Consider the following 9,853-nt stretch of genomic DNA (forward strand, 5'->3'; position numbering starts at 1 on the left):
AGACAAAACGCGACTCAACGGGCAATATCGAACGATATAAAGCCAGACTTGTGGCCAAAGGTTTTTCTCAGAAGGAAGGCATCGACTATAATGAGACTTTTTCTCCTGTTTCTAAAAATGAGTCATTGAGAATCGTTATGGCATTAGTAGCTCATTATGATCTTGAATTGCATCAGATTGATGTGAAAACGATATTTCTGAACGGGGATCTGGATGAGGAAATCTATATAGAACAACGTGAAGGATTCATCGAAAAGGGAAAAGAAAGTTGGGCTTGTAAACTTAAGAAATCTATTTATGGCCTTAAACAAGCTTCCAAACAATGGTATATAAAATTTCATAATACCATTACTTCCTTCGGATTTAAGGAAAACACTGTTGATTAGTGTATATACCTGAAGGTAAGTGGGAGCAAGTTTATTATATTGGTCTTATATGTGGATGATATTTTACTTGCCAGTAGTGATCTTGGTTTATTGCACGAAACCAAGATATTTCTCAACAAGAACTTTAATATGAATGAGGCATCCTATGTTATTGGCATTGAGATATTCAGAGATAGATCTCAGGGATTATTAGGATTGTCTCAGAAAGAATATATTGATCGTATCTTGGAGAGATTTAATATGTAGCTTTGCTCAACCAATGATGTACGTATTACTAAAGGTGAAAAATTCAGTCAAAACCAGTGCCCAAGAAATGACTTAGAAAAAAATCAAATGAAGAATATTCCTTATGGATGCGCAGTTGGAAGTCTATTATATGCTCAAACCTGTATAGGACCAAATATCAGTTTTGCAGTTGCAATGCTGGGAAGATATCAAAGCAACCCAGGAATGGAACATTGGAAAGCTGCAAAGAAAGTAATGAGATATCTACAAGGGACAAAAGATTATATTCTCACATACAGGAGATCTGATCAGTTTGAAGTAACTGGATATTCAGATGCTGATTTTGCAAATTGCCTCGACAGTAGGAAGTCCACTTCAGGATTTGTATTTATGTTAGCTGGTGGGGCAATTTCTTGGAAAAGTGTAAAGCAATCGCTTATTGTATCATCAACAATGGAAGCTGAATTTGTGGCATGCTTTGAGGCCACAAATCAAGCTTTATGGCTGCGAAATTTTATCTCAGGACTTGGTATGGTCGACTCAATTACTAAGCCGCTGAAGATATTTTATGATAACACTGCAGTAGTTTTCTTCTCTAAGAATGACAAATACTCTAGTGGTTCCAAGCACATTGAGATAAAGTATTTGGTGGTTAGAGAAAGAGTCCAGAAACAGCAAGTGTCAATTGAGAACTTGAGCACCACTCTGATGATTGCTGATCCATTGACAAAAGCCTTACAGTGCAAAATATTCAAAGAACATGTTCTTAGAATGAGGCTTGTGAGCAAGTCATAAAGGATATGGTGATGCATGTTTATGTGGATGCTATTATTGACATTTTACTTAATTAAAGTTATCTGTTTCTGCTATCCTGTTTACATTTATGTTTATGCATATTATGGTTGAATGTAATAACAGGATTGTCTTGACAAGACAAATTATAGGGGTCATTATGGACTATGTTAGGAAAGACTAACAATGTTGTGGTACATAGAAGGGAGTATGACATTGATGAAATACAACCGCTATGACTCGCATTGATAGTTGGACTTAATATAGTATTATTGTGTTTATTGGACTTATTGTCTTATTTTTAAAACATGACCATGTATAAAATGCTTTTCAAAATTTCTTGGAATCCAATTAGGTAAAATTATTTTTAAACGAATTTTGTTTTGTTTGTTTTGATTTTGTATCTCTTTTATATCTTATCAATTAATGGGCTAAGTGGGAGAATGTTAGAATATGTGGCACTTTTATAATTGAATAAGATATATAATAGAATAACTAATTGGGTTCCGTTCAGATATTTTAGCCAATAGACTAAGTCCACTACGGAACGATTTCTCGGAGATATCCTGGTAGGAAATCTTCTTCTGAGATGTCATCGTAGACCCTCTGCTCTCGCCTATAAAAGGACAGAATCTCTAGGGGTTGAGGGTGTGTTAGAGCGTCATAACGTTGACACGTATAGACGCACCTCTCCGTTGAGAGATTCAGTTATTCTCCTCGACTCTCTCTCAAAACCCTCTCCCCAAATCCATCAATCTGTGTGGGTCCTGTGAAAGGATAGGAAGAGAGGAGAAAGGGTCTACTCTCCTTGCACTCCTTCAGATTGCATACGATTGGATTAAAGACGGTCGGATTAAAGACGGTGCTTGCAGCTATTTTGGATTAAAGACGGTGCTTAGTAGATCAACGGGATCTCTGAACATATGACATCAAAAGGTACGTATCGTATAATTAGATCTATGCATTTATTTCAATCCTAGCTTATAGGTTATTTCCGTATTATTGACATAGCATAATTACATATCTTTATGCTTACACTTTATACTAACGTTACATAGGACATTACTTGCGGGAGGGAAAGAAGGATCTCCACGACCATCTTTTTGTCCTAATGTATTATATTCATAGTTCAAATGCCTTTTGGAGAAAACATCTCTAGGAAGTTCTATCATTGTTTAACAAAAATAAGCATATGCAGCTTGTGAGTTGCCTTCACACATTTTTCATGTTTCACAAGCCAACGAACGCAAAGCAATTCTATCTCATGTTTATCTTGAATCATAGATTGACCAATGAGAAGGCCTAGTTGTTTACGATCATAACTGTTGCATGGACACCTCATTTTTCTGGATGTAGGTGTTAGAATATGTGGTCCTTTTATAATTGAATAAGATATATAATAGAATAACTAATTGGGTTCCGTTCAGATATTTTAGCCAATAAACTAAGTCCACTACGGAACGATTCCTTGGGAGATAACTTTGATGGGAGGAAATCTCCTGAGATCTCATCGTAGACCTTTTGCTCTTGCCTATAAAAGGATAGGATCTCTAGGAGTTGAGGGTGTGTTAGAACGTCATAACGTTGACACGTATAGACGCACCTCTCCGTTGAGAGGAGAAAGGGTCTACTCTCCTTGCACTCTTTCAGATTGCGTGCGATTGGATTAAAGACGGTGCTTGCAGCTATCTTGGATTAAAGACGGTGCTTAGTAGATCAACGGGATCTTTGAACATATGGCATCAAAAGGTACGCTTCGTATAATTAGATCTATGCATTTGATTTCAATCCTGGCATATAGGTTATTTCCGCATTATTGACATAGCATAATTATAGATTTTATGCTTACAATTGGTATCAGAGCCCGGTTTTTGAAATCATGCATTAGATCTGTAAATTAATTTACGATGCATAATTACTTTTATCTTCCAAGAACTGCTAAGCAGTAATGGTCACCGTCGACCTCGTTGCGAATTTACGATTACGTCGAGTAGCGTATGCATCACAGAACCTGTCCCATATGCGGACATCACAGAACCTGTCCCATATGCGGGCATTACAGAATCCGGTCGCACACGGCCAGATCCCGTCCATGCGACGGCCGGCCGCACACGGCCAGAACCCGTCCATGCGACGGTCGGCCGCACGCAGGCAGACAGCCCAGGTGGCGGCCATGCGTGAGTAGGTCGTGCACAGGCGGCGGCCGCGTGCTGGCAGCAGCCACCCGCGGGCAGGAACCGCCGCAGCGGCAGCGACCGCGCGTGAGCAGTAGCAGCCCCGCAACGGCAGCGCCGTGGCGGCAGTGGCCGCGCACAGGCTAGAACTGCCGTTGGCAGCCGCGTACAGGCGGCAGCTGCGCACAGGCGGCCGGGCCGCAGGCAGCAGCGGCAGCGCCGCTCGCGCAGGCGGCGACGGCGAAGACAGATTAGGGTTTTTGGCATAATTATGATTTTACCCTCGAGGCTAGGGTTTTATAAAATTACAGTTTTACCCTTGTAAATTTTGTAATTTCAGGTTATGTTCTGTTAACATATTTACGATTTTACCCTCGGGTTTAATTTATGCCAAAATTACAGTTCTGCCATTCGCATATTTCTGATTTATTCCATTTCAAAATTTTATGGTTTTATAAAAAATTGAGAAATTTAATTCATATTCTCAATTATAAATTGATAAATATGATTTATTATAATTATGATTAATTTTAATCATAATTATATTTTGATTATTTGATTGGATTTATTTTTGATTAAAAAAAGAAAAAAACTATAAATTATGGTTTATTTTATAGTTTTCTCATATGAATTTTTTATTTTACATGTGATAAATAAAATTAATATCCAATTATTATTATTTTTAGAATTTTAATTATTTATCCACATGTATATATATGAAATTATGAAATAATGTATACCTTTCACATGAATGCATGATTTATATAAATTATTGATTTTTTACATTTGATAAATAAAATTAAAATCCAATTATTGTTTTTGGACTTTTATTTATTTATTCATATGTATATATTTGAAATTGTGAAATAATGTTTACATTTCACATAAATGAATGATTTATATATTATCATGATTATCATATGAGTTTTCTTTTTATTGAATTGCTTAACATTATTATTCAATAATTATTATGGTTATTTTATTATTGAATTATTTTGTATTAATGTTCAATAATTATTATTGTTATTTTATTATTGAACTGTTTTGCATTATTGTTCAATAATTATTATGGTTATTTATTATTGAATTGTTTTGCATTAATATTCAATAATTATTATTATTCTTTATTATTGAATTGCTTAGCATTAATGTTCAATAATTATTATTGTTATTCTATTATTGAATTGCTTGGCAAAATTAAAGAAATTGATGAATATTATTTGTAATTCATCTCCTTAAGTTTTATACTAGTAGCTGCCAAAGTGGCCTAGGATGATAGACTTTTGTGATATGAATTACAATAAAAGTTTTATCATTTATAGGACATTTTTATTTTATATCATTGCATTAGTCTTGTAGCCACCAAAGTGACATGGACTAATAACTTATAAAATAATATTAAAGAATTAGTCCTAAATGATATTAAGAAAATAATATTCATAATTGCACATATAATTAGGAGATTTAGATAATCCCAAAGGAGAATCTAATTCAAATAATTGTATGATAGGGTAGGATGATATTATTTTTGGATATTCTTGCAGTTTAGGGTTGTATACCCAAATGTAACAATACATATTCCTCAAGGATGGTATCAGTCCTCCATAAATATTCTTGAGTGAACACTAGATATGTCAATATTTCACCCAAATGTGCAATATAGATGATATCAATAGTTCATCAATTTTTGACAAACTCAAAGCATTAATATTGTTATATATCTTTTTGTAGATGTACATCCGCATATACATTCTTATGCTTCTAATGTCCATATACTTTCTGGATCAAATTATTCAGAATGGTTAGAGCATGTGCAATTCATACTGGGTGTATTAGATCTTGACCTAGCATTACTTGTTGAAAAGCCTGCAGACTTGACTGATGAAAGTACTGCAGAATAAGTTAATGAAATGAAGACTTGGGAAAGATCTGATAGGCTTAGTTTAATGTTCATAAGAATGACAACTGCAAATAACATAAAGACTTCATTATCGATTGCAACTAGCGCAAAGGAATATTTAAAAGTTATTGAAGACAGATTTAAATCTACTGTTAAGTCATTGGCTGGCACATTGATGAAAGAACTGACTACGGCTCAGTATGATGGTACTAGAGGAATTCAGGATCACATCCTCAATATGGTTGACAAAGCTGCAAAACTTAAAACATTCGGCATGAATGTTGATAAATCTTTCCTTGTGCAATTTATTCTCAATTCTCTTCCTTCTCAGTTTGGCATATTCAAGATTCACTACAATACAAATAAGGATAAGTGGGACGGACTTGAATGAGTTGACTAGCATGTGTGTTCAGGAAGAATTGAGATTAAGGAAGGAAAATTCATATAATGTCATGACGACTACTCAAGGAGGTGGTAATAAGAAAAGAAAGTTGAAGCATCATCCACCAAAGAGATTTGCTAAGTCTGGAAATGTTAAACAGACTAATGAAAAGAAAGCCTTTACTGTAAAGTGCTTCGTTTGTGGCAAGAAAGGACATATGAAGAAGGATTGCATTAAACGCAAGACTTGGTTCGAAAAGAAAGGTATTAACTCGACCTTTGTATGTTTTGAATCAAACATTACAGAAGTTCCTTCTAACACTTGGTGGATAGATTCCGGTGCTTCAACTCATGTTACAAATAACATGCAGGGATTCTTTCAATTCAGAAACCAAAAGAACATGAAAGATTCATCATTATGGGAAATCGTCTTAAAGCGAAAGTGATATCAATGGGAACTTATCGTCTACGCTTAGAGACGGGTCACTTGATGGATCTTGTTGACACATGTTATGTCCCTACAATTTCTAGAAATTTGATTTCTCTTTCTAGAATGGATGAGTTAGGATATTATCTTTATTTTGGTAGTGGCAAACTCAGCATGTTTTATGATTCAATAAAAGTTGGTTCTGGAATTCTGTGTGATGGTTTGTACCGAATTAATTTAGATCTTGAGTTTGCAAAGACACTAATGACCCTGCAATCAAGTGTTGGATTGAAACGTAGTTTCAATAATGAAAGATCTTCTATATTGTGGCATAGACGATTGGGGCATATCTCCAAGAAAAGAATTGAAAGATTAGTGAAGGATAATATTTTGGAACATTTAGACTTCACTGATTTTGATATTTGTATAGATTGCATTAAGGGAAAGCAAACTAAACAAATAAAGAAAAATGCCACAAGAAGTAAAGAACTCCTTTAGATTATTCATACTGATATCTGCGGACCACTCCATATTCCTTGTTTTAGTGGAGAAAAATATTTCATCACATTTATAGATGATCTGTCTAGATATGACAAAGTTTATCTAATACATGAAAAGTCTCAAGCCATTGATACTCTTGAAGTATACATAAATGAGTTTGAGAGACAATTAGATAGAAAAGTTAAAATTGTCAGATCTGACAGAGGTGGTGAATTTTATGGCAGATATGATGGATCTAGTTAGAATATTGGTCCTTTTGCTAGATTCCTAGAACAACGGGGTATTTGTGCTCAATATGCATTACCAGATGTGCAACAGCAGAACGGTGTTGCTAAAAGGCGAAATCGTACTCTGATGGATATGGTTAGGAGCATTATGAGTTATTCCTCTGTACCTGAGTCGATGTGGGGTGAAGCTCTTAGGACAGCTATATACATCTTGAACAGGGTTCCTAATAAGTCAGTTTTATCGACTCCATTTGAGTTATGGACTGGTAGGAAGCCTAGTCTGAGACATCTACATATATGGGGGTGTGCAGAGATAAGAGTATTCAATCCACATGAAAAGAAATTGGATCCAAGAACTATTTCAGGATATTTTATTGGTTATCCAGAAAAATCCAAGGGATACAGATTTTATTGCCCTAATTATAGTATGAGAATAGTAGAATCTGGTAATGCAAAATTCCTAGAAAATAACGAAATCAGTGAGAGTGAAAAATCTTGAAGGGTTAATTTTGATATTGAGGAGATTCATGTTAATTCTCCCATATCATCTCCTGTCCGAGAAATTGTTGTTCCCCAAATCAATGAGAGTATTGATGAGGGTGAACAACAAAATAACATCGAAGAACTCTCACATGATGTTGATGTCACCGCTGATGATCTTGTAGAACAATCACAACTGGCAGATTTGAGAAAATCTCAAAGGAAAAGGAAACATGCCATTTTTGATGATTATGTGGTATATCTACAAGAATCAGATTATGATATAGGAATAAAAAGATACCCCTTATCGTTTTCACAAGCCATAGAAAGTAACGATTCTGAAAAATGGTATGATGCAATGAAAGAAGAGTTAAAATCAATGGTCCAGAATGATGTCTGGGATCTCGTTAAATTGCCCAATGATTGTAAAAGAGTCGGTTGTAAATGGGTCTTTAAGACAAAACGCGACTCAAAGGGTAATATCGAACGATATAAAACCAGACTTGTGGCCAAAGGTTTTTCTCAGAAGGAAGGCATCGACTATAATGAGACTTTTTCTCCGGTTTCTAAAAAGGACTCATTGAGATTTGTTATGGCATTAGTAGCTCATTATGATCTTGAGTTGCATCAGATGGATGTGAAAACAACATTTCTGAATGGGGATCTGGATGAGGAAATCTATATGGAACAACCCGAAGGATTCATAGAAAAGGGAAAAGAAAGTTGGGCTTGTAAACTTAAATAATCCATTTATGGCCTTAAACAAGCTTCGAAACAATGGTATATAAAGTTTCATAATACCATTACTTCCTTCGGATTTAAGGAAAACACTATTGATCAGTGTATATATCTGAAGGTAAGTGGGAGTAAGTTTATCATATTGGCTTATATGTGGATGATATTTTACTTGCCAGTAGTGATTTTGGTTTATTGCACGAAATCAAGATATTTCTCAACAAGAACTTTAAGATGGTTGATATGAATGAGGCATCCTATGTCATTGGCATTGAGATATTCAAGAATAGATCTCAAGGATTATTAGGATTATCTCAGAAAGGATATATTGATCGTATCTTGGAGAGATTTAATATGCAGCTTTGCTCAGCCAATGATGTACCTATTACTAAAGGTGAAAAATTCAGTCAAAACCATTGCCCAAGAAATGACTTAGAAAAGAATCAAATGAAGAATATTCCTTATGGATGCGCAGTTGGAAGTCTATTATATGCTCAAACTTGTACAAGACCAGATATCAGTTTTGTAGTTGCAATGCTGGGAAGATATCAAAGTAACCCAGGAATGGAACATTGGAAAGCTGCAAAGAAAGTAATGAGATATCTACAAGGGACGAAAGATTATATGCTCACATATAGGAGATCGGATCAGCTTGAAGTAACATGATTTTGCAAATTGCCTCGACAGTAGGAAGTCCATTTCAGGATTTATATTTATGTTAGCTGGTGGGGCAATTTCTTGGAAAAGTGCAAAGCAATCGCTTATTGCATCATCAACAATGGAAGCTGAATTTGTGGCATGCTTTGAGGCCACAAATCAAGCTTTATGGCTACGAAATTTCATCTCAGGACTTGGTGTGGTCGACTCAATTGCCAAGCCGCTGAAGATATTTTGTGATAACACCGCAGTAGTTTTCTTCTCTAAGAATGGCAAGTACTCTAGTGGTTCCAAGCACATTGAGATAAAGTACTTGGTGGTTAGAGAAAGAGTCGAGAAACAACAAGTGTCAATTGAGAACTTGAGCACCACTATGATGATTGTTGATCTATTGACAAAAGCCTTACAGTGCAAAATATTCAAAGAACATGTTCTTAGAATGGGGCTTGTGAGCAAGTCATAAAGGATATGGTGACGCATGTTTATGTGGATGCTATTATTGACATTCTATTTAATTAAAGTTATTTGTTTCTGTTATCCTGTTTACATTTATGTTTATGCATATTATGGTTGAATGTAATAACAGGATTGTTTTGACAAGACAAATTACAGGGGTCATTATGGACTATATTAGGAAAGACTTACAATGTTGTGGTATATAGAAGGGAGTATGACATTGATGAAATACAACCGCTATGACTCGCATTGATAGTTGGACTTAATATAGTATTATTGTGTTTATTGGACTTATTGGCTTATTTTAAAACATGGCCATGTATAAAATGCTTTTCAAAATTTCTTGGAATCCAATTAGGTAAAATTGTTTTTTAAACAAATTTTATTTTTTTTGTTTTGATTTTATATCTCTTTTATATCTTATCAATTAATGGGCGGAGAATGTTAGAATATGTGGCCTTTTTATAATTGAATAAGATATATAATAGAATAACTAATTGGGTTCCGTTCAG

The sequence above is a fragment of the Musa acuminata genome, chromosome BXJ1-3, assembly GCF_036884655.1.
Source record: "Musa acuminata AAA Group cultivar baxijiao chromosome BXJ1-3, Cavendish_Baxijiao_AAA, whole genome shotgun sequence".
NCBI lineage: Eukaryota > Viridiplantae > Streptophyta > Magnoliopsida > Zingiberales > Musaceae > Musa > Musa acuminata.